Here is a 25,878-nt window from a genome sequence, read left to right on the forward strand (position 1 = left end):
AATGATGTATAAAAAAGGAGAATGTTGTTCAGAGGGGAATTCATCAATACTTGTTCATTAGGTTATAAATATATACTTTAGACAATTTCTCTCGCTCATCCATTTGCCTAACTGCATCTATCTCTTTTTTTTCTCTTTTCTGGACCTATACAACTGGCAGAAACAAAAGCAAGCGCCAAGAACTGCAATCTGCAATTAATCTCTTCATTTCACATATCGAAAACACTCCGATATGTTGATTAAACATTACAGAACGTTCTTCCGGCTGAGCTCATTAATCGTCTTTAGACAATATTTTAATGTCGCCCAGCCTTTGTGCACTAGTTCTGACATCAGCAGACATCATGTGCACTAGTTCTGACATCATGACACATTTGCCATCCCAGTCCTGCAGCTGCTCTGGTTTGATCTCCGTTCATTTTGATAATCTCTCACCGACAGCAGAAAGCCTCATTGACTGGAATCTGGAATCGGAGAAAACAGCGCCAGAGACCCAGGTTCGAGTCTACAAGGCATAGAACTAAAGGACCGCCAATCGAAAGATGTATCTGCTCCTAGTACTCAAAGACACGTTTCTTTTTGGTTTACCTGGGGAGATATTCACCGTTCATATCCCACCGTGAATGGTGGCTCCGGAACTGACATTTGAAGTGCTCATCCAAATACTTTTTAAAGGTAAAGGTTTCTGGCGTCCACCACCTTCGCATGTAGTGTCTTATAGATTTCCACCACTTGCTGAGTGAAAAGATTTTTCTGAAATTCCCTCAATATCTTTACATCTAACCCTTCAGTATAGCGAGAATCCTTACCCTCACCATATCATTACCTAAGCACCACTTGTGATTGCTCGCTCAAACAAGGGAAACAGCTTCTCTCTATTCACCCTGTCCCACACGCCTCATAAATCGCTTATACTTCAATCATGTGTTCCCACCGCAGTCATCTCTGCTCTAGAGAAAACATTCCTTTTTTTGGAAGTAATATTTGTACTTTAATCCCAATCCCTAATATTGCGCTGGATTTATCACCGCTGCTGTCAGTCAGTTTAATGTGAATAATTTATTCCTGCATCTTTAGGCGCATGCGCGATACTGCCCTTCCTCCAAAGCAGAAAAGTTCCTGAGCAGAGGAGCGCATGCGTGAGGCCCTCCCCCAGCGCTGCCATTGAGGAGCATTTACTCAGTGAGTGCAAGAGGTTTGTTTGAAACAGACCGCAATGGAGAGATCAGCGCCCAGGGAAGCGAGGGAACAGCAGGCTCCTTCCAGCAGCACATCGGGATGGGAGCCTGGGACACAGAGGGGGCTCTGAGACCGGGATTGATTCGGGGTGAGTTCAGGGAGAATCGGGGGCTGTTTGTAAGAGGCCGAGCGGAGCAGGAACTGGTCCCGGAACTTGGAGTGAGCGGGCTGGGGGGAAGAGAGAGGCCTTTCTCGGGCTGTGTGTGGGCCTGCTGAGGGAGGCAGAGCGGGAAGAAGCTGCTGTGGGACATTCTTGTGGTTTACAATCCCCTGAACTCTGATGGAAATTCATCGTTTGGCTTCTGTTTCACGCTGTTTGTTGCGAATAGACTTTGAAATAAAGGACAGTAGAAACAAATATAATAATCCTGTGTAAGATAAATATAGCAGGCACCGGATAAACGTCTCCAAGTATGTGAAATCCTGCCCAATATTTGTTTTTCAACAGTTAATGTATTGGGAGCTGGACTTTGAACTGTGCAATCATTCCATTTGTGGAGATGTCCATATGTTGGTGAGTTTATTTTATCTAAGTGAAATATTTTAGAATAGTAGGTCATTAAAGGACAGTGTATCTAAATGTGAGAGTAGTGCCTGTTGTTCTTCCTTCAACAGTTAATGTATTGGGAGCTGAATATTGAACTTGCAGATGTTGGTTAGCTTTTGTACCTTTAGTAAATTGTTTTAGAATTTTGCAAACAGAAAAACAAAGACTGGAAGGGGCTCAGAGCCAGAGGGTAACCAGTCCTTGCTCTGTTCACCTTGCCCTGTTTAAAAACAAAGAATTATCATGATCATGACCTGAATATTTCATTGATCAGTTGATGTCTTTCTATTTAGCTGACAGTGATTTAGAGGAAATATCCCTCTTGTCTTCCTCCAGGCAAATGACTGATGGACCAAGACAATGTAATATTCCCTCAGTACAAAGCCAAGTGTGACCAGCTGCTTCTACCAACCAGCAGGTATGTTACTGTTGTCAGATTGGAGAACATCCTTTCCACAGTCAGAGTGGATTGAGTCAGATACACATTTCTCCAGCTTTCCCATTTCCTCTCCCCCCACCTTTTCTCAGTCCCAACCTTCAGACTCAGCACCGCCTTCTTGACCTGCAATCTTCTTTCCGCCCTCATTCCCCATCTGGCCTATCACCCTCACCTTAACCTCCTTTCACCTATTGTATTCCCATTGCCCCTCCCCCACGTCCCTCCTCCCTACCTTTTATCTTAGCCTGCTTGGCACACACACCTCATTCCTGACGATGGGCTTATGCCCGAAACGTTGAATCTCCTGCTCCTTTGATGCTGCCTGACCTGAGGCCCTATTCTCTCCCTAGTTATTGTTTTGTCCTAAATCTATTTCTTAAAAACTCTTTGCATTCTCCTTACTTCTATTTGCCAAAGCTATCTCATGTCCCCTTTTTGCCCTTGGGATTTCTCTCTTAAGGATACTCCTATGACCTTTATACTCTGAGGATTCATTCAATTTCTTCTGTCTATACCTGACATATGCTTCATTTTTTCTTAACCAAAACTGCAATTTCTATCGTCATCCCACATTCCCGCCACCTACCAGCCTTTCCTTTCACCCAAACAGGAATATACTAACTCTGGACTCTTGTTATCGCATTTTGAAGGATTCTCATTTCCCAGCCTTCACTTTACCTCCAAACATCTGCCCCCAATCAGCTTTTGAAAGTTCTTGCCTAATGCTGTCAAAATTAGCCTTCCTCCAATTTCAAACTTCAGCTTTTAGATCCGGTCTATCCTTTTCCATCACTATTTAAATATAAACAGATTTATGGTTGCTGGCTCCAAACTGCTCCCCCACTGACACCTCAGTCACCTTCTCTGCCTTATTTCCCAGGACTTGGTCAAATTTTGCATCTTCTCTAGCAGGAACATCCACATACTAAATCAGAAACTTTCCTTATACACGCTTAATAAATTCCTCTCCTTTTAAACCCTTAACACCACGGCAGACCCTGTCTACATTTGGAATGTTAAAATCCCCTACCATAACCACCATATTATTCTTACAGAGAACTGAAATCTCCTTACAAATTTGTTTCTGAATTTCTTGCTAACTATCAGGGAGTCTATAATACCATCCCAATAAGATGACCATCCCTTTTCTTATTTCTCAGTACCATCCAAATAACTTCCTGGATATATTCCCAGGAATACGGTCCCTAAGTACAGTAGTAATGCTTTCCCTTATCAAAACTGCCACTCCCCTCTCTCTTGCCCCGACTTTCTAAGCTTCCTGTAGCATTTGTATCCTGGAACATGAAGCTCCTTCTCTCAGAACATGTTGATTAAGAAATTTTCTTCGAATTTTAAAAGTCTATTCTCCATCGAAGCCTTTAACACAATGGTACTTCCAGACAATGTTTGTAAAAACCGACTATTACCGCCTTTATATTCTTACATATATCTGAAATCTGTGTGTGTTTGTTCCTCAGTTTCCTTCTGACTGTTGGGCCTATAGTACAGTCCCATCATGGTGATTATCCCTTTCTTACTTTGACCCAGATAGTTTCACTGGATGATCTTTTTCAGAAATATTTTCTCTAGTTAGAGCAGCAATGTTTTCCTTAATCAAAAACACCACTCTACCTTCTCTTTTACCTGTCTTTATATTCCTTCCTATATCCCCCTCATACTTCTATAATCTATTGAATACAGACCCAGAGTTATCCTCAATTGCTGTTTTTCTGACAAGTCCTTCATCTTGGAGTCATACACTGGACTCCCTCCAACACGAGCACATCCTTCCCAAGATAATGGGCCCAAAGCTGCTCATAATATTCCAAATGCAGTCTGACCAGAGCTGATAGAGCCTCAGCAGTACATCTCTGCTCTTGTATTGTAGCCTCCTTGAAATAAATGTTAAAATGGCATTTGCCTTCCAAACTGCCAACTGAACCTGCCAGTTAACCTTAAGAGAATTCCTGAACTCGGACTCCCAAGATCCCTTGCCTTTGAGATTTCTGAAGACTTTCCCTGTTCAGAAAATTATCAACATCTTTATTTCTTCTACCAGAGTGCATAACCTCACAATTTCCCACATTGTATTCCATCTGTCACTTCTTTGTCCACTCTTGCAGCCTTTCCAAATCCTTCTACACCCTCCGCACCTCCTCAGCACTACCTGCCCTTCCACTGACATCTATCCCATGTGCAAACGTGGTAAACAATTCCCTCAGTTCCTTTGTCCAGATCACTAAGGCATAACATGAACATTTATGGTCCCAACACTGACCCCTGTGGAAGTCCATGAGTCACCAGCTGCCATTCTGTAAAAAACCCTTTTATCCTGACTCTCTGCCTTCTGTCAAGCAGCCAATCCTCTGCCTTTACCTTATTTAGCAGCCTGCTGTGTGGTACCTTATCAAAGGCCTTCTGGAAATGCAAATCAATTACATCCCCTGGCTCTGTGTTGTCTAACGTGCTTGTTACTCCCTCAAAGAATTCAAACAGATTTGTCAGGGAAGATCTCTCCTTAACAAAGCCGTGCTGACTCTGCCCTATTTTACCATGCACTTTCAAGTACTCTGCAGCCTCATTATAAACAGGGGATTCTCAGGCCTTAGGAATGACTACATTCTAGCTACATAGCCTATAGTTTCCTGCCTCTGCCTCCCTTTCTTAAACACGTGTTGCATTAGCCATTTTCCAGTCATCTGGGACCCTGCCTGACTCCAGTGCTTTCTGAAAGATCATCACCAATGCCACTCCAATCTACTCCGCTGTCTCCTTCAGTTATCTGGAGTGTAGTCCATCCGGTCTTGGTGATTTATCCGCCTTCGGCTTTGCGTCTTCCCCTTACCAATGGCCAATGCACTCACTTCTGTCCCCAAGATCCCCTTGAAGTTCTGGTCGGTTGCTGGTGTCTTCCACTGTTAAAAACTGATGGAAAGTACCTCTTCAGATCCTCTGCCATGCCGTGGTTCCCCATTACTACTTTTCCAGCATTGTTTTCAAGCTGTCCAATGTCCACTTTTGTCTCTTTGTAACTGCTTAGATATCCAAGAAAATTGCCTGCAGTCCTCTTCTGTATTTGTCGCGCGCTTACTCTCATATTTCACCTCTTTCCCCGTCCCCACCTTTTTTTAAAAAGTTATTTCTGTTTTTTAAAGACTTCCCAATCTTCTGGCTTCCACTAATCTTTACCACATTATATGCTGCTTGTGTTGCCTTTATGCTCTCCCTGACTTCCCCTGTCAACCAGGGTTGTCTCATCCTCCCCTTAGTATTTTTCTTCTTCCTTGGGATGAATTTCTGCAATGTCTCCTGAATTAACCCAGAAACTCCTGCCATCGCTGCTCCACTGTCTTCGCTGGTCGGCTTTCCCTTCCAATCAACTCTGTCCAGCCCCACCCACATGTCTTTGTAGTTACCTTTACCCAATTGTCATCCCGTTACCTCTGATTCAATCTTCTCCTTCTCAAGCTGCAGGGTGAACTCCATTATGTTATGGCCACTGCCTCCTAGGAGTTTAGATTAGATTACATTACAGTGTGGAAACAGGCCCTTCGGCCCAACAAGTCCACACCAACCCGCCGAAGCGCAACCCACCCATACCCCTACATTTACCCCTTACCTAACACTACGGGCAATTTAGCATGGCCAATTCACCTGACCTGCACATCTTTGGACTGTGGGAGGAAACCGGAGCACCCGGAGGAAACCCACGCAGACACGGGGAGAACGTGCAAACTCCACACAATCAGTCGCCTGAGGCGGGAATTGAACCCAGGTCTCCGGCGCTGTGAGGCAGCAGTGCTAACCACTGTGCCACCGTGCCGCCTTCACTTTGAGCTCCCTAATCAAGTCTCCCTCGTTACACATCACTAAATCCAGAATTGCCTGTTCCTGAATGGGCTCTACCACACACTGCTCCAAACAAAAAAATTCTCAGATAATTCCACGTTTGCTTGAGAACCGCTACCAACCTGTTTTTCCCAGTCCACCTGCATATTGAAGTCCGCCATGATTATTGCAACAGTTCCTTACATGTTTTTATAATCTCCTGATGTATTTTCTCCCCCACATCCTGACAATGGCTAATGGCTTGTACACAAGTTCCTTCGGGGTGTTTTTCCCTTTGAGGGTCTTGATCTCTACACTATGGATTCTACACCTTCTGACTCTATTTCCCTTCTTGCTGTCAATTTAATTTTATTTCTTGCTAACAAGGCAACCCCTCTGACTCTGCCCATTGCCTTTTCAATAGCTTGGATAATTAGTTACCAGCCCTGAACCCCCTGCAGCCTTTTCTCTGATACCTACAACATTGTGAATGCCAAGTTCAGTCTGACCTACTAGCTGATTTTCCTTGTAATTAAATACACATGGACAACAGAACAAGTCCCTCAGCCCTGCGCTAATTGTCCCTCTTCTCATAGGTGTCCCCTTATCTGCTGTGCCTGAAGTTAGATTCCTGATCCTTTCCATACTTTCTGTCCCATTTCTTGTTGTGGAAACTTTAACCTGTGCTGAGCACTTCCCCATTTTGACTTTTCCATAATTTTCCACGCAGCTGAAAAACAACCCCTATTTTTTAGTTTAAAGTCCAATATAGAGGCCCTGGTTATGCCATACTCCAGGACTCTGACCCCAGCATCATTCACATGTAGCCTGTCCCATCGGAACAGTTCCATCCTTCCCCAGTACTGTCTCCAATCTCCAGTGAATTCAAACCTCCCCTTTCTCCTACACCAGTCGTTCAGCCCCACATATCTTACTGTTATAATCTTGCTGACGTTGTGGCTCAGGTAGTAATCCAGAGATTTTTTATTCTGTTTTTTAATTTATCCCTGAGCTGCACATATTCCTTCAGCAGAATGTCTTCCCTCCTTCTGTCTATATCGACAACTGGATCGTTCCTCTGCAGCCCAGATGACTATTGTGAAGCCAGGCACCAGGCAGGCAAATCTGCCTTCGGGACTCTCGATTCTGGCAACAGGGAAGAGTCTCTATTCCCCTGACTACACTGTTTCCGATTACACTTGCATTTCTCTTTTCTCCTTCCTCTTGAATTGCTCCCTCTCCCACAGTGCTGTGGTCAGTTTGCTCATTCTCCCTACAGACCCCACTCTCATCCACAAAGGGAGCAAAAATCTCAAACCTGATCGACAAGCTGGTGGGCTGAGGCTCATTTAGCACTACCCCCTGCTTCCTTCTGCCTGCCTCACTATAGTCACACCCTTCTGTCCCTGACCACTGATCGATTTAAGGTACTTAATTTAATTGCCTCCTGAAACAGAGCATCCAGGTAACTCTAGCCCCTCCCTGGTGTGTGGAAGTGTTCGGAGCTCAGACTTCAACTCAACAATCTGACCTGGAATCCCTCAACCAACACTTGTTATGGTTGCAGTAGCTATGAACCACTATGGGGTCCACCAGCTCTGACATCATGCAGTTACAACACCTCGCCTGGTCTGGCCCCCTCCATTTCAATGACTTGGTGCTTAATTTGATTTTTAAACATTTCATGCTGAAAGAACATCCACTGTTGTTAGGGAGATTAATTGACTATGTTCAAGAAGCCAAAATTAAGTAAGTGCAGATATCTTGAAAGATTGTGTAATTAGAGATTAGAGATGGGAATGATCGCTATCAGAGAAGGATTTGAAAAGAAGGACAAGAAATTTGTTAAAATGTTGCTTTTCCTCAATTTGTGACCTCTTCAGGTCAGTGAGCTCAGGGTGAGGAGAACAAAACCAAGTGTGAGCGAGTACATGGGCAGTGGGGTGTTGGATGAATTTAAGATTACAGGGAGATTGAAAGTGGGAGGTGGATCAGGAATGTGTTAGGGTCATTCAGTCTCGAGGTTGCAAAGGACTGGATGAGATTTTCAGCACCAGGAGCTGAGACTGTTGGAGTCCGACCACGTTACTAAACTGGAAATAGCACGTCACGGTGAGGGTGTGGGTCTGTGGCTGAAAGCTGATCTCCAAGTGTGATGTTCCCTTAATGTTGGGAAGAGCCGGGTCCAGATAGTTACCTGAGGGGGTGATACAGTTGGATTTATGAAGTTTTGTAATAGGGACTGAGGCCTGCAGCTTTCAGTGAACAAAGGATCAGGAGTAGGCCTTTCAGCTGTTCCACTATTGAATGAATTCATGGCTGTTGCGTGGAGTTCAGCCTTTGGCCCATATCCCTGAATACCTTTGTTGAGCAAAAGTTTATCTGTCTCAGACTGAAAACTAACAACCTTTTCCACCCTTTTCATATTGAAGTCATTCCTCACATCTCTCTCGAACAGACTCTGCTCCCAAGTTCTTGATTAAGTTGGAGGCAATTTCTATTCATCCAGCACTGGATGTTGGGACGTTGTGCGAGTTGGAGGGATCTCCAAGGGAGTGCTGGTCACATACACATGCTCCCCGGTCCTTCATGGTGGTGGAAGTGGCTGGTTTGGGAGGTTGTGCTCAAGGTATGGTTGATAAACCTCCTCTCATTCTAGTCCTTCCAGAGCTGTGGCATATAATGTGGGAAAATATATGCATTTTGGCAGGAAGACAAAGAGAGGTGAACATTATTTAACGAGGGGAAAACCTCTGCAGCACAGAATTATGGGTCCTTCTGCTTGAAAGATGAAAAACTACCATCCAGGTTCAGTGGGTATTCAGGAAGGGAAATAGTCAGTTGGCTTTTATTTAAAGGGAATGGGGAGAAAAATGGAAGTTTTGCTAAAACTGTACAAGACACGAGTCAGATCACATTTGGAATCCTGTGAATGGCTTTTGTCCCTTGTTTTGGGAAAGGCAGTCCATAGAGTGTTCAGGAGATTGATCCTGGATATGGGAGGAATTTCTCAGGAGATGAGTTTGAGCAGACTGCTTCTATACTCATTGGAGTTCAAAAGACTGATACAAGATCTTATGGAAAGATTCTGAGGAGCTTGACATTGTAGATTCTGGGAGATTATTACTATTTATTTGAGAGTTGAGGACTTGAGGACATAATCTCAGAGTAAGGAATCACCTATTAAAAACAGATGTAGAGGAATTCCTTCTCTTCAGGTACTGAATACTGCAGTGGCCTGTAAAGGCTGCTCTGTGTGTCCAAGGCTGAGATAAATAGATTTTCAATTAGTAAGGAATTCAAGGGTGCGGGCATAGGGCAGGAAAATCAAGCTGAAGGTTATTGGAGCAGCTCTGATCTCACTGAATGGTGACAGCAGACTTGCTGGGTTGAGTTGCATCTGATGGTTTTTAAACATTTTTTTTGGGTTCTCACTTGATTTCCTTTTGTTTTCAATGAATTTCACAGGGTATTGGAAGAAGATGATTTGCAATGAGGAGACTTAAAACCAGGCATCACTTCCCAATCTGACCAAGCTGCCGAGTTTATTGTCGTCTGAATATCATTGGGTTTTGCAGGAAAAAAGCACCGTTCACAGTGGGGGAGAAACCGTACGTGTGTTGTACATGTGAACAAGTCTTCAGCAGATCATCTGCCCTATCACAATACAAATACAGCCACACTGGGGAAAGGCCACTCATCTGTTCCAAGGGTGGGAAAGGATTCACTCGATCATCCACCTTGCTGAAACCCCAGCAAGTTCACACAGAGAACAGATCTTTGAAATGCTCAGAATGTAGGAGGTGCTTTAAAAACTCTGGGGCACTGATATCCCAACAACCTCCTCACTGTGAGGAGAGACCCTTCATGTGCTCTCACTGTGGGTATGGGTACAAGCCATCGTCCAACCTCCTTAAACAGCAGCAGATCCATACTGGGGAGAGACCATTCACCTGCTCATACGACAGGAAAGGATTGTCTAATAAATCCAACCTGTTAAAACACCAGCAATCTCTCAGAAGTTAGAGGCTGTTCTGCTGTACTGACTGTGGGAAGAGATTCATTGTGAAATCCAAGCTGCTGAAACACCAGCGTATTCATGAGAAATGACAGTGGCTGGTTTTTACTGTGAACATCTCCCTGCTTCATAGTCTCAGCCAGAACATTTTGTTTCAAGTCTTGATAAGGAGCTATGTCAAAGAACTTAATTATTTTTGTAATTGATAACTGAATGATATCCACTGGGGCAGGTTTCTGCTGAAGTTAATGAATTCCAGCTCAGTTAAAGGGGTGACTGATCCGGATGACAAGGAAATAAATGCACTTTGTGTTAAACACACTGTACCAAACCTATTTCTCATTTCTAAGTGCTCATTGAAGTGATATCCCTTTGACTGTGTTGTGGAAGAATTGCTCAATGTTTTATTAAAAATTACCAGGAGACGTAGAAAATCCTTCACAAAATTAAACATTAATCTTGCAAAATCAAAGCTGTGGGAGCCAGCGAAATGTCTTCCCTGGCTCCCTACAGGCTCTTTGTTCTCCTGCAACTTATACAGTTGTTCTTCCTGTGCTTATTGGATACATTAGCATAGCCAATCATGCTGGCTCGCTTTTTCTTTCTAAACTAATCACCGTCTGCCACACTGGTTCCCTGCATCACACTTAACCTATCAGACTGCAACCTCATTGTCCTCAGCATTAGCTCATGTACCAGTGATTTGGCTAACCTATCACAATCATTATCTGTTACTGGAGCCCTGTAATATGATCCCGGGCATGCATAACTGCCAAAGTAACTTCCATAAATGAAGGAGTTGGAATTTGCTGTTGATCACATCCAGCATCCAATTTTATTCATTGCAGTCTTTTTCAATTGAACTTGTGAAAATTCTAGCTTGGTTACAGGTGTTTATTAAAGGTCAATTATATCAAATTTGTGGTAAACAGCCAGTTTGCTAACGCTTTCTAATGTCCTTTGCACTTCCTTTTGAAAAGTTTCCCTTTCTCTCTCTTCCATCTTGTACAGAGCTCACGGAGCTTCTTTGTCGTTCAGATTGAGATAATCTGAGCAGCTGTCTCTTCCATGTCCCTCCTTTCTCTGAAACTGTCTCTGAAGTTCCACCTTGTCTGAGTCCTGAATACTCAACTTCCTCCAGCTCCCCTCCTACCTTGGGAGCTCCTCCTGTCCATGAGAACCAACTTCTCATCTCTTGACCATTTTTCCACTTAATGGCCAAACATCCAACCTCCTCCCATTCCCTGATATTGTTACCAGTTCTTGCTCTCATCTGGTAAGGTCCCTGTCACTTTAATTCCACCATCATCATCCATCCAGTGTGGCCTCGTTTCCAAACTCCCTTTCCTTTCCAAAAATCTAGAACTTAGGCACCTCCCTTCGGGGTGACAATCCCTGGCTCCTGCTGTTCTCAACCACACGACACCATGAGGTGAGCTCATGCAAAGGCGTGGCATTCGTTTTCACACATCCGCTGACGTTACCCATTCTACCTCATCAGACAACCCAATTTCTCCATTATTCCACTGTTGCTAAATTATCAGACAGTGTATTCTACAGCACTGGATGTTTTATTAATTTATTGAGTCACAGAATGTGGGCATCACTCGCTCATCCAGGGCAGTTAAGAGCCAACCACATTGCTGTGGATCTAGAATCACATACAGCAGACTGGGTATGGACAGGGTTTCTTTCTTTTAAAGGACTTCAGTGTACCAGATGGGATTTTCCAACACTCAACCAGGCCATTGTTAGTCTGTTAATTCCAGATTTTTATTGAATTCAAATTCCATCATCTGTCATAATGGATATCAAAACCAGATCCCCCCCCAAACATTACCTGGATCCCTAGTTTAATAGTCTGCTGATAATACCACAAAGCTACTGCCTCCATGAGCAGAAATTTGCTCCAGTTAAAAATTGCAAACATCCCTCTTGATCATGGTAACATCTAGTCTGTAAATTTCTTGTGATATCTGCATATTGGGCTGTGTTGCTGCCTGCCTCTGTTACCTGCGCTTCCTCACTGAGATACCTGCATTCCACTCATTCTGCCCTCTTTAGCATCTCTGATTGTCAATACTTCATTATAGCCTTGCCTGAGCAGGGCATTCTGATATTCCATCCCTCAACCAGTTCTGCCTCTCTCCTTGTGAATTTGTTCAAAACATGCCCTACAATCAAAATTTTCATCATTCAAGAGAATACCATTCAATGTGTCGGTGCCCAATGTTTATTTTGCAAACTCCTGAAGGATGTTGAGATGTTCTGTTACATAAAACATGTTCCATGTGACTGATCTTCTTTTACAGTGTTAGGCCAGAGATTGCTTGTGTGCCTGAGGAGTCTCAAATGGTGCTACATATTGTGTAATCAGAGTACCAACATGGACTTTCATTCAAACGTAAAGTTATCGAGGCAGCTCAGAGCGATTGGGCCAAGGGTACTAACCTGAGAAACTCCTGCAGTGATGTTCTAGGTTTGGGGTGATTGACCACTAAGAATTACAAACATAAGAACCCGGAGTAAGAGTTGGCCATCTGGCCCTTTCAGCCCGCTCCACCATTCAATAAGATCATGGCTGATCTTTTCCCAGCCTCAGCTCTACTTACCCAGCCTCTCACCATAACCCTGAATTCCTTTACTCTTTAAAAACATGATCTTAGCTTTAAAAGCAATCAATGAGGAAACCTCAACTACTGCAGGGAATTCTACAAATTCACAACCCTCTGGGTGCAGAAATTCCTTCTCAGTTCAGTCCTAAATCTGCTCCCCCTAATTTTGAGGCAATACCGTCTTGTTCCAGTTCCACTCGCCAGTGGAAACATTCTCCCTGCTTCAATCTCATCTATTCCCTTTATAATTTTATATATTAGTGTAAGATTTCTCCCCTCTGCCCCCAAATTTTCTAAGTTCTAACAAACATAATTCCAGTCTACTCAGTCTCTCCTCAGAAAGCAATCCCCTCAACTCATCAACTCAGGAACCTAGTGAACCTTCTCTGCACCCCCTTTAGTGCCAGTATCTCCTTTCTCAAGTAAGGACACCAAAACTGCACGCAGTACTCGAGGTGTGACCTCACCAGCACCCTACATAGCCATAACATATCCTCTCCACTTTTAAACTTGATCCCTGTACCAAGAAAGGACAATATACCATTTTTTAAAGATTAGATTAGATTCCCTACAGTGTGGAGACAAGCCCTTTGGCCGAACCAGTCCACACCGACCCTCCGAACATTAACCCACCCAGACCCATTTCCCTCTGACGAATGCACCGAACACTGTGGGCAATTTAGCATAGCCAATTCACCTGCCCTGCGGGAGGAAACCCACACAGACACGGTGAGAATGTGCAAACTCCACACAGACAGTCGCCCGAGACTGGAATTGAACCTGGGACCCTGGTGCTGTGAGGCAGCAGTGCTAACCACTGAGCCTCCGTGGTGCCCATTGCCTTAGTATTTAACTGTTGCACCCGCAGACCAGCCTTCTGCAATTTATGCACAAGGATACCCAAGTCTCTCTGCACAGCAATTTACTGCAAATTTTACCATTCGAATAATAGCCCTTTTTACTATTATTGCTACTAAAATGGATGACTTCACATTTACCAACATTTTACTCCATCTGCCAGAACTTCACAAACTCACTTGAACGATCTATATGCCCCTAAACATTTGTTATCTGCAAACTTTAACACACTACATGTGGTCCTCAAATCCACACCATCTGTGCATATTGTAAACAATTGTGGTCCCAACACTGGTCCAATAGGCTGAGGAGTGGTAGATGGGGTTTAATTTAGATAAATGCTGCATTTTGGGAAAGCAAATCTTAGCAGGACTTATACACTTAATGTTCAGATCCGAGGGAGTATTGCTGAACAAAGAGACCTTGGAGTGCAGGTTCATAGCTCCTTGAAAGCAGAGTCCCAGGTAGACAGAATAGTGAAGAAGGCATTTGATATGCTTTCCATTATTGGTCAGAGTATTGAGTACAGGAGTTGGGAGGTCATATTGCGACTGTACAGGACATTGGTGAGGCCACTTTTGGAATATGGCATGCAATTCTGGTCTCCTTCCTATCGGAAAGATGTTCTGAATCTTGAAAAGGTTCAGGAAAGATTTACAAAGATGTTGCCAGGGTTGGAGGATTTGAACTATAGGGAGAGGATGAATAGGCTAGGGCTATTTTCCTTGAAGCATTTGAGGCTGAGGAGTGACCTTGTAGAGATCTATAAAATCATGAGGGGCACAGATAGGGTAAATAGACAAGGTCTTTTCCCTGAGGTAGGGGAGGTCAGAACTAGAGGGCATAGGTTTAGGGTGAGAGTGGAAAGATATGAAGAGACCTAAGGGGCAACCTTTTCACACAGAGGGTGGTGCATGTGTCGAATGGGCTGCCAGAGGAAGTGGTGGAGGCTAGTATAATTGCAACATTTAAAAGGCATCAGGATGGGTGCATGAATAGGAAGGGTTTGTAGGGATATGGGCTGGGTGCTGGCAGGTTGGACTAGTTTGGGTTGGGATATCTGGTCAGCATGGATGAGTTGGACCGAAGGATCTGTTTCCTTGCTGTACATCTCTATGACTCAATGATCCCTGAGGCACCCCACTATCATCGATTGCCAACCAGAAAAACATTCAATTATCCCCATTCTTTGATTTCTGTTTGTTAACCAATCCTCTATTCATGCTAGTGGATTGCCTGTAACACCTTTATCTTATGCAGCAGCCTTTTGCTTGACACCTTGTCGAATGCCTTTTGGATATCTAGATATATCACATCTACTGGGTCCACATTATTCAGTGCAATTATAATGGCTTCATAGAATTCCAAAAGATTAATTAAGCATGACCTGTTGTGCCTGCCGAATGGGACAATTTCTATCAAGATGCTTTGCTATTTCTTCTTAATAGTAGACTCGAGCATCTTGCCCACTACATATGTTAACCTAACTGTCCTATAATTCCTCATTTTTTCTCTACCTTGCTTCTTAAAGAGTGGCATCACATTTGCTGTTTTCCAATCTGCTGGAACTGCACCAGAGTCCAGCTAAGTTTAGAAAATTACCAAGAGTGCCATTTCTTTTAGTCCCCTCGGATGCAATCCATTAGGGCCAGGAGACAGGTCTGCCCTTATATCCGTTAGTTTGTCCAACATTGACCTTTTTGTGATAATTGTTTCTGGGTCCTCACCGCAACAGGCTGGAGGAGAAATTGCGGGGGGATATTTTTGCATCATTGCTAGCCATGTGAGGTCACAGAAGAGTGGAGGGTGACAAATGTTATTGTGTTAGTGTTCACAGCACAAGATACAAATACCATGCCAGTAACTGACAAGGAGACGAAGGGAGATGTTATAGAGTCCTACAGCACAGAGGCAGGCTATTTAGTCCAAACTGTTCTATGCCAACAAAAATGTCCATCCAATCCCATTTCCCTGTAATTGGCCCTTATTATTCAAGAATGGCTGCGAAGAAAAACCTGGAAAATACAGATCAGTAAGATTTAATCTGTGGTAGGTAAACTACTTGAAAATTCTGAGAGATATGATTTACATGCATTTGGAAAGACAGGGTTTGATATGGAATAGTCAGCATAGCTTTGTGTGTGTGTGAGGTCTTGTATTTTGGAAAGACAAATCAAGGTAGGAGTTTCATGGTGAATCATAAAGCCTTAAGGAGTGTAGGGGAACAGAGGGAACTTGGAGTTCAAGTTCACAGTTCTGTCAAAGTGGAGTAATAGGTAGACAGCAGTAAAGAAGGCTTTTGTAATACTGGCCTTCATTAGTCAGGGCATTGAGTATCGAAGTTGGGGAGTTATGTTGCAGTTGCACAGGACATTGGTGAGGCCGCACTTGGAGTAGTCTGTTCAGTTTTGGTCACCTTGTTATAGAAAGAATGTTACTAAACTGGAAAGAGTGCAGAATAAATTTACAACAATGCTGCCAGGACTCAGTGGTCTGAGTTATAAATAGACAAACTAGGACTTCACTCTTTAGAGCATAGGAGACTGAGGGGGGATTTTATAAGATTACGGGAGGAACAGATTGGATGAATGCACTCAGTCTTTTTCCCAAGACTGGGGAATGGAGGATCAGAGGGCATCAGTTTAACGTTAGAGGGGAAAGTATAAAAGGGAACTGGGGGAGCAATGTTTTTATACAGAGGGTGGTATGCACATGGAATGCGTTGACAGCAGAGGTGGTTGAGGAAGATACATTAGCAATATTTAAAATGCGTTTAGACAAGTACATGGACAGGAAATGATTAGAAGGATATGGGCCAATTTTTTACCAGTCACTGTCAGTTTTTGCTTTGCGAATGTTTAGTTAAGAATCCTTCCCTGTCAGGCTCTGTAATGTGAATGTGAGTGTATTCATCACTGTTTGCCTGACAGTTATTCTTTTTTGAACATGTGACTGTGATTCATTCTGTGATAGTAGTTTTTAGGGTGTTGTAATCTCTTCTGCATTTTGTGGTTTATGACAGAGTCACAGAATTGGTACAGCCATTCAACCCATTGTGTCCCATTGTGTCCAGACTGGGACATTCTGTTCTTCACCTGTTCTCCATACTAGTTTCCATTAACTGTTGGGATTCTGAACTTTATCCACTTACTGCCAGTATCCCTATGTAAATGCTAATTTGAGATTATTTCTGCAGTTATGTGTCTTTGAATAACTATGGAGCCAGTTTTGTTCTGTATGCAACAGCATTTGGTAGAGTATGTGTATCTCATTCTCTTTCCATGTTCAGTTGTGTTTTCTTTTGGTCTAAGTGTTGGATAAACTCAATCAATATTCACTAATCCTTTCTGATTGAGGGAATAATATTGGTTAAATGTTTATCTTGGCCTGAATCTGAATTTTATTGCATTCAGACTCCTTTTTTTTAATGTTTTGTGCATGCAGTAGTCTTTTAAGTTGCTGCTGGACACTGTAAGATGTAACATTTAATACTAACGGAAGTGACTAATAATATGGTGAGTCAGTTTATAACTGTCTATATTTGGAAATACCTGGGCCAAAATTTCAGGTTTTCTTTCCTTTCGCCATTAACTGGCTGAGTATCTGAGAGTTTTCTGTTGTGCTGCCAATCTGTATCATTTTGAAGAGTGATACCGGTCTATATCACACTGACATTTTCTGTATGTCTCCTTATATTTCCAGTCTTGCATGTCATGATTGGATATACTTTGTGAGATGGGTTTAACATGGATGTAGGTTTGCTCGCTGAGCTGGAAGGTTCATTTCCAGATGTTTCATTGCCCTACCAGGTAACATTTTCAGTGGGCCTCCAGGTGAAGCACTGCCGATTTCTCAGCAACAAACCCAAACAAGAAGACAAAACACGTCCAGAAACCCTAGCCACTCTCCCCTATATCAAAGACATCTCAGAAATAACTGCCAGATTACTCAGACCCCTGTCCACAAACTCACCAACACACTTAAACAGCAGCTAATGAACTTGAAAGATCCTATACACACAACAAGCAAAACTAATGTCATTTACAAAATACCATGCAATGACTGTAATAAGCACTACATTGGACAAACAGGCAAAAACTAGGATACATGAACATCAATTAGCCACAAAACGACATTACCCTCTCTCACTAGTATCCATACAGACAGATAAGGAAGGACACCACTTCGACAGGGACAACACATCCAGCCAAGGACAAGCCAAAAAGAGACACACATGAAAACTCCTAGAAGCATGGCATTCCAATCGAAACTCTATCAACAAACACATTGAGTTCGACCCACCTACAACCCCCTGAGAAAAAGAACAGGAAATGACATCACTGCAGGAAATGACAACACCAGCCCAAAGAAACCCAAACATATAAATAGAAAGCAGGAATCAGCAGCAATGTTTCACCTGGAGGCCCACTGAAGATGTTACCTAGTAGGCTGATGAAACACCTGGAAATGTACCTTCCAGCGAGCAAACCTACACCCAGAACCTCAACCTGAGCTACAAATCTTCTCAAACCTTGCTAATGGGTTTAACATTTCATAAATCAGTATTCCATATTTTGTTCATGCATGGAAATGCTTCTGCATTACTCAGGCCCTCAACCAGAATGTGAGTGTGAATAAGCACAAAGCTGAGAGTGAGAATGGGATTCATTCACTCTCTGATACTAGATATCAATGTGCTCCTTATTCTCGGTTAGTGTGTTTCACAGTGCTTCAGTGTAATCTAGATTGAAACACGTCACTTTTAGTAACTGCAAGTGTACTTCATTGTCAAACTTCTGCTACTTGACATGAATGAAGTATTATCCATTGCCACTGGAGTCAGGTCCTGTCAGTAAAAGTGAATGTGTTTAATAGATATACAATCTCTGGGATGGTTCATGAAGTTGGATAACATCCACAGCCTATATTCTTTAATTTTAGTGCCTATAGGGTCCATGGACAGGTGAACATCAAACTCATTGCAGCAGAAAAGCGTCTGTGTTTTTCTTTAGAATCAAGGGGAGAAAGTCAATGGACTTTTGTAACCCCTATAGTGCAGAGTCTAACCGGGAACAATGGGCATATCAAGGTCTGGTTTTTAGGATGCTAACAATTTTTACGTAGTGACATATTTTACAAATGAATTAATAATCAGTCTTAACGGAACCCATTTGCAACTAAGTGAACACATCAACTGCATTGCAGTTGACTGATCATAGTGTTCCTTGTACAGGAAAGAGAAATGGCTAATTCTATTTTATTTATCAATTTGGACAGGATCTGGTGCAAGCCTCTTATGTTGCTTTATGGTAAGGAGGGGGAAAGCAAAATGACTTCTATTTCCACCATTCAGTGAAGCATATTTAAATTATCAAATTCAATGTATTGAACTATCAACTCTTGTTGGGGAAAAAAGAATGAAGAGCTTGACAAACCTACCAGATTTGGCTTTTTCTTTCATTCTGCACTGTTTTAAATAGTAATGATCCGATTCCACGGACTCCTTGACAAACTATATCCTGATTCCTTCCTTTTCCGTATTGCAACGAAGGCAGGGTCAAGAGAAACACAAGGCTTCAAAAGACATACAGAATAATGAAAAAAACTTTCTTGCTGAACAGAAAAAGAAATAAAACCTACAAAATGAAGAAGTGGAGAATGTCGTTACAATACAGTTGGGAATGACAGCTTCTCTGCTGCCATGATTTTTTTAATGGAAATGGAATGCTGGTTGAAAGGGATGAGAGTTGTTAGCTCGGACAACTATTATGATGTTATAAACTGTTTTTGATCAGTGCAGACTTAATAAATTGTAGAGACTTATTCTGTGCTGGAGATCTCTTCGACTTGAGATCTGATTTTAGAAATCAGTTTGATGTGATGTTTAGTGACAGTTGAAGGTTATATGGATTTTCATTGTTGTCAGATGTTGTAATGGGTATTTCAGTATGATGTACAAATTTGCAACTATTGTAAATCTGTCAGTAGCTGTGTGAGAGCTAGAATGAGTGTATGTGTGTGTGCTGGGTGCGTGCGTGTATGCAGTAAGCATTCTCTCTACGTCAGGCTTTGCCCCAAAAGTTCATTTGGAATTTGCATTGTTTAATTGTGTTTTTGTACAGGACAAATATTTATCAAAAGATTAATTTTGACCTTCTCAGTTACTGATAATGTCAAGGTTTTCTTCCTTGTGTACGCAATATCTCCTTCATATATCCTCGTTGTAGCAACGTAACAGCAGGATCTGTTTATTCATGTTGATTGTAACTTTAAAATTGCCTTTACTACATGGAGTTCATACAGTTCCTGAATGTATATTTCTTATGAGAATAAAGTCAATCTCTCTTCTGATGTTGCAATTGATAATTGGCTATGCATAATAGAATTTCTTGGAACTGAGCTGTTGTGCATTGACCAGAGGGAGAAATAAAAAAAAAACATCAGTTATGTTTGACTCTTCTACTTCTGGAAATTGAGCTCAATGTATGTTTGACACAATCCATTCTATAATTATGGAAATGATGTTCTCCACTCACAGCAGTAGCATACCTGCTGATTGTCACACTTGGCTTCGTACCGACAAAATATTACATTTTCTCTGTTCATCAAACATTTGCCTTGAGGAAGACGAGAGATATATTGTCTATAATTACCAGGGTTGTTTCTACTCCCCTTCTTGAACAAGGGAACAACATTTGCTATCTCCAGTCTACCCCTACCATTCCTGTAGACAATGACGACATAAAGATCAAAGCCAAGATCTCTGCAGTTTCCTCCATGGCTTCCCAGAGAATTCTGGGATGAATCCCACCTGGCCCAGGGCATTTATCTATTTCCGACTTTCCAGAATACCTAACACCTCCTTGTAAACCTCAATCCCAACTTGTCTCGTAGCCTGTTTCTCAGTATTCTCCTTGACAACATTGTGGGCGGCACGGTGACACAGTGGTTAGCACTGCTGCCGGGTTCAATTCCCGCCTCAGGCGACTGACTGTGTGGTGTTTCCACGTTCTCCCTGTTTCTGTGTGGGTTTCCTCCCACAGTCCAAAGATGTGCAGGTCAGGTGAATTGGCCATGCTAAATTGCCCGTAGTGTTAGGTAAGGTGTAAATGTAGGGGTATGGGTGGGTTGCGCTTCGGCGGGTCGGTGTGGACTTGGGCTGAAGGGCCTGTTTCCACACTGTAATGTAATGTAATCTAATCTAATTGTCTTTTTCCAGTGTGAATACTGATGAAAAATATTCATTTAGTACTTCTTCTACCTCCTGTGACTCCACGCACAACTTCCCACTACTGTCCTTGATTGACACTAAACTTACTCAAGTCATTCTTTTATCCCTTATATACCAATACAAGGCTTTAGGGTTTTCCCTGATCCTATCCACCAATTTCTCATGCCCCCTCCTCACTCGTCGTAGCTCACTTCAGGTCTTTCCTGGCTACCTTGTAACTTTCAATCACCCTAACTGAGCCTTCACATCTCATCATAACATAAGCATTCTTCTTCCTCTTGACAAGCGATTTAACTTCTTCAGTAAACCATGGCTCCTGCGCTCAACAACTTCCTGCCTGCCTGACAGTTACACACTTCTCACGAACACAGAGTAGCTGTTACAGAGTCATAGAGATGTAGAGCATGGAAATAGACCCGTCAGTGCATCTTGTCCATGCCGACCAGATATCCCAACACAATTTAGTCCTACCTGCCAGCACCATATCCCTCCAAACCCTTCCTATTCATTTACCCATTCAGATGCCCATTAAGTATTGCAATTGTACTAGCCCCCACCACTTCAGTTGGCAGCTCATTCCATACACATGCCACCCTCTGAGTGAAAAACAATTGCCACTTAGGTTTCTTTTATATCTTTCCCCTGTCACCCAAAACTTATGCTCTCTAGTTCTGGACTCCCCCACCCCAGGGAAAATACTTTGTCTGGTTATAATTCCATGTCCCTCTTAATTTTATAAATGTCTATAAGGTCACCCCTCAGCCTTTGATGCTCCAGTTAAAATAGCCCATTCAACCTCTCCATATAGTCCAAATCCTCCAACCCTGCCAACATCCTTGTACAAGTTTGCTGAACCCTTTCCAAGTTCACAACATCCTTCCAATAGGAAGGAGACCAAAACTGTATGCAATATTCCAAAAGTGATCTAACCAATGTCCTGTACAGCTGCAATATGACCTCCCAACTCCTGTATTCAATACTCTGACCAATAAATAAAAGTATACCAAACACCTCCAGTATCCTATCCACCAGCGACTCCACTTTCAAGGAGCAATGAACCTACACTCCAATGTCTCTTTGTTCAGCAACTCTCCCTAGGACCTTACCATTTAGCGTACAAGTCCTGCTAAGATTTGCTTTCCCAAAATGCAGCACCTCGCATTTATCTAACTTCAACTCCATCTGCCACTTCTCCCATTGGGCCCTTGAAGACGCTCCATATTTCTAATGTGCCCATCGCCTGCAGTTTCCTTCCCCATCCTATTCATCCTGAGTCTTTTTTTAGATTAGATTAGATTAGATTAGATTACTTACAGTGTGGAAACAGGCCCTTCGGCCCAACAAGTCCACACCGCCCCGCCGAAGTGCAACCCACCCATACCCCTACATTTACCCCTTACCTAACACTACGGGCAATTTAGCATTGCCAATTCACCTGACCTGCACATCTTTGGACTGTGGGAGAAAATCGGAGCACCCGGAGGAAACCCCCGCAGACACGGGGAGAACGTGCAAACTCCACACAGTCAGTCGCCTGAGGCGGGAATTGAACCCGGGTCTCTGGCGCTGTGAGGCAGCAGTGCTAACCACTGTGCCACCGTGCCGCCCATCGTGCTGTCTTGTGTAACCGTATCATAATTGCCTTACCCCCAACTTAGCTTTTGCCCTCCAGTGCATATCTATCCCTTTCCAACAGTAAAGTAAACATAAGTGTTTTGTGATCACTATCACCAAAGTCGTGACCTACCTCCAAATCTAACACTCAGACAGGATCATTACCCAGTACCAAATCCAATGTGGCCTCACCCCTTGTTGACCTGTCTACATACCGTGGCAGAAAACCCTCCTGCACGCACTGGACAAAAACTGACCCATTTAAAGTACTTGAACTACAGTATTCCCAGTCAATATTTGGGGGGTTGAAGTCCCCTGTCACTCTCACAACTACCCTGTCACTCTCATTCCTGTCGAGAATCATCTTTGCTATCCTTTTCCTCTAAATCTCTGAAACTATTCAGAGGCCTATAGAAAACTGTCTCCTTTCCTATTTCTAATCACAGCCTATACTAACTCAATTGATGAGTCCTCAACATTTCTGCAGCCGTAATACTGCACCTCTTTATTACCATTGTCTCTGTTCTTCCCGAAACATCTAAATGGTGGAACCTGCAACAACCATTCATGTCTCTGCTTTACCCAGGTCTCTGAAATGGCCAGAACATCAAAATCCCAGGTACCAACCTATGCTGCAAGTTCACCTACCTTATTCCAGATGCTCATTGTATTGAATTAGACACACTTCAAACTGGAATGCTCTTCTGACCCGGAAACCTTAGTTTGGACCTACCTAATCGCAACCTCATCTATACGCGAACTACTACCAAGGATCCTGAAAACACGATCAGAGACATCATCAACCTGGCACCTGGGAAGCAACACACCAACCGTAAGTCTCTCTCATTTCCACAGAACCTCCTGTCTGTCCCCCTAACTATGGAGTCCCCGATGACTAATGCTCTGCTTCTCTTCCCCCTTCCCTTCTGAGCAACATGGACATTCTCTATGCCAGAGACCTGTGCCCCATTGCTTATCCCCGGTAAGTCGTTTCTTACCCCCCCCCCCCCACCCCAACAGTATGTCAGTTCTAAAGGGACATCCCTTCACTCTGAAGCTGTGCTTTTGGGTCCTCATCTCTCCTACTCATAGAAACATCTTCTCCATGTCCACTCTATCCATGCCTCTCAATATTCTGTAACTTTCAATCAGTTTCTCCCTCACCCTTCTAATTAAGAACCAGAGTCCTCAATGTTGTCTCATATCACACGTTCTTCATCCCTGGGATCTTTCTTGTAAACGCCATCTGGACCCCTTCCAAGTTCAGCACATCCTTTCTGAGATAGGGGGCCCAAAACAGCTTACAATGTTCCAAATATGGTCCTACAAGTGCCTTATATTTGGAATGAGCTGCCAGAGGAAGTGGGTATAAAAACAACCTCTAAAAGAGATTTGGAAAGATACATGGATAGGAAAGGTTTCAATGGATATGGGCCAAACGTAAACAAATGGGACTAGTTTTGCGAGTGAGACCAGGTCAGCATGGACGCGCTGGGCCGACAGGCCTATTTCCATGCTGTGTGACCCTATGACTGGGAAAATGGTACTAGAGAATAGAGTTGGCTACTTTTGACTGACATGGATTCAGTCAGCTGAAGGTCCCGTTTCTGTGCTGTAGATCTGAGTTTACAATTCCTTGTGAAACAATCCATCAGAGAAAGGTCGAAGCTGAGACAATACAAGCTGAAGGAGGCTGAAGTTAATACCAAAGATGTTCATACTAGGGTGGGGTTGGCCACAGTGATGGTAACCCCCAGGACATTGATAGTGGGGTGGGAGTGGGAACAGTGACAGTAACCCTTAGGATTTTGATAGTGCAGTGGGGTGGGGACAGTGACGATAACCCCCAGTATGTTGATAGTAGGCTGGGGTGCAAACAGTAACAGTAACCCACAAGGATGTTGATTGTGCAGCGGGGTGGGGACAGTGATGGTAACACCATTGAACATCAAGAGGCAATGGTTGGATGAGGTACCATTTGGCCATCCATAGTTTACACAAATCTTTCAAAGTGGAGATTGTACAACACAGGGAGACTTTGTAATGATGTGAAATCTCGCTTGTTTTATGTCTCCTTTCCATCAATTATCATCATGTCATCGATGATAACATCCATGAAAAACAGAGACAATTTCAACATCCAATCTTTTATTTCCTCTTTGTCTTATTTTGTTCCAGTTCCTGTTACTGGGATTTTCCTCGCCCCCAGAGCCACTAAAACGGAGGTTCTGATTGGGAGTTGTCTCATTCCAGAGTGTGTAATGAGCGGAGGTACTGGACCCTACTTTCAACAGAAAGCCTTAAACAATGCTAGCGGGAATTACAACTCTAGCTCAGACAGGACAGAACTGGCCACTGAATTTTTCCAGTCCCAGCACCAAGGCCAATACCAGTCTGTTGTGATCAACAGGGGTCCCAGTGCAACAATACTTAATGTGACCAGTAATTCCGACCCCACAGTGCCAGGTAGTCCATTCTTCATCCATGATCAGTACTAGTTCTTCACTGGAGTCCAGCTGAAAACTTGACATAAACACTCTTTAAAAACTTGCTTCAGAAACTCAGCAGGTCTGCAGCATCTATGGAGAGAGAGTTAATGTTACAGGTTATAAACCCAAAGTGCTGGAAAAACCCAGAATGTATGGCAGCAGCTATGCGAGTTGGGGGAGGGGGGGGGGGCAGAGGGAAGAGGAAAGTAACATCCTTTCTCAGATAAGGGAGGCCTTCATAGCGAGAGGATTCAAGTCGAGGAGCAGGGTGGCTGGCTACCCTGGAGAACTGTGTGCGTAGTTTGGGATCTCATGAGGTTGTACAGCAGGTTTCCATGAGTGATTCCTGGGATGGCAGAACTGACAAATGGAGAGAGACTGGATTGGTTAGGATGATATTCACTAGAGTTTGGAAGAATTAATGGGAAATCCCATAGAAACCTCTCAATTTGAACAAGGACGAGACAGAGTGAACACAGGAAGGGTGTTCCCAGTTACCGGATAGAGAGTCCAGAACGAGGGGGTCACAGTCTAAAGGAAACTGGGCAGGACTGAGATGGGGAGAAATGTCTTCATGCAGAGAGTGGAGAGCCTGTGGAATTCTCTGCCACAGAAAGCAGTCAGGGCCAGAATACTGCATGTTATTCAGGAAGGAGTGGATAGAGTTCTTAGGGGTTAAAGGGATAACGCAGGGAGATACAGGATCAAGTTGGGTGATCAGCCATGATCTCATTGAATGGGTGGAGCAGGCTGGAGGGGCCAAAAGGCCTCCTCACGATCATATTTTCAATGTTTCTCTGTGAATGGTCCAATTGCTGCTGACAGGTGGAGGACAAAGGGAAGTTTTTCCTCGATACATGTAGGCTGTGAAAATGAGGGACAGTAATTTCTGTTCGACAATTTCGAGAGATGGGAGTGCAGAGTGATTTTTTGAGTTTAGTATTGAATAGTTTGGGTTGGATTGGTGGGATGTTGTTAATAAGACAGGCTGCACAGAAAC

General features: G+C 43.3%; 1 protein-coding gene, 1 long non-coding RNA gene and 1 pseudogene across 4 annotated transcripts in view; 2 read left to right on the top strand and 1 right to left on the bottom strand.

Moving 5' to 3' along the window:
• Positions 1 to 25,878, top strand: part of LOC148135504 (uncharacterized) — a 303,943-nt pseudogene that overhangs the window by 250,713 nt on the left and 27,352 nt on the right.
• Positions 377 to 10,395, top strand: LOC122544632 (uncharacterized). Of its 2 annotated transcripts, none has more exons than XR_015755057.1 (5): positions 377 to 675; positions 1,688 to 1,753; positions 2,123 to 2,204; positions 8,512 to 8,682; positions 9,522 to 10,395. It is a non-coding gene; the product is annotated as an uncharacterized LOC122544632 (long non-coding RNA). The 2 variants fall into 2 exon arrangements; XR_015755056.1 differs by lacking the exon at positions 377 to 675 and adding an exon at positions 1,117 to 1,327.
• Positions 23,445 to 25,878, bottom strand: part of LOC122545372 (uncharacterized) — a 66,523-nt gene continuing 64,089 nt past the window's right edge. For both annotated transcript variants that reach the window (XM_087984559.1, XM_087984557.1), the window contains one exon: positions 23,445 to 24,968. The gene's annotated coding sequence lies outside the window, so the exon portion shown is untranslated. The remainder of the gene's footprint in view (positions 24,969 to 25,878) is intronic.

Source organism: Chiloscyllium plagiosum, unplaced genomic scaffold (assembly GCF_037043375.1).
Source record: "Chiloscyllium plagiosum isolate Xiang-an unplaced genomic scaffold, Cpla_swu_hap1 HiC_scaffold_49, whole genome shotgun sequence".
Taxonomy (NCBI): domain Eukaryota; kingdom Metazoa; phylum Chordata; class Chondrichthyes; order Orectolobiformes; family Hemiscylliidae; genus Chiloscyllium; species Chiloscyllium plagiosum.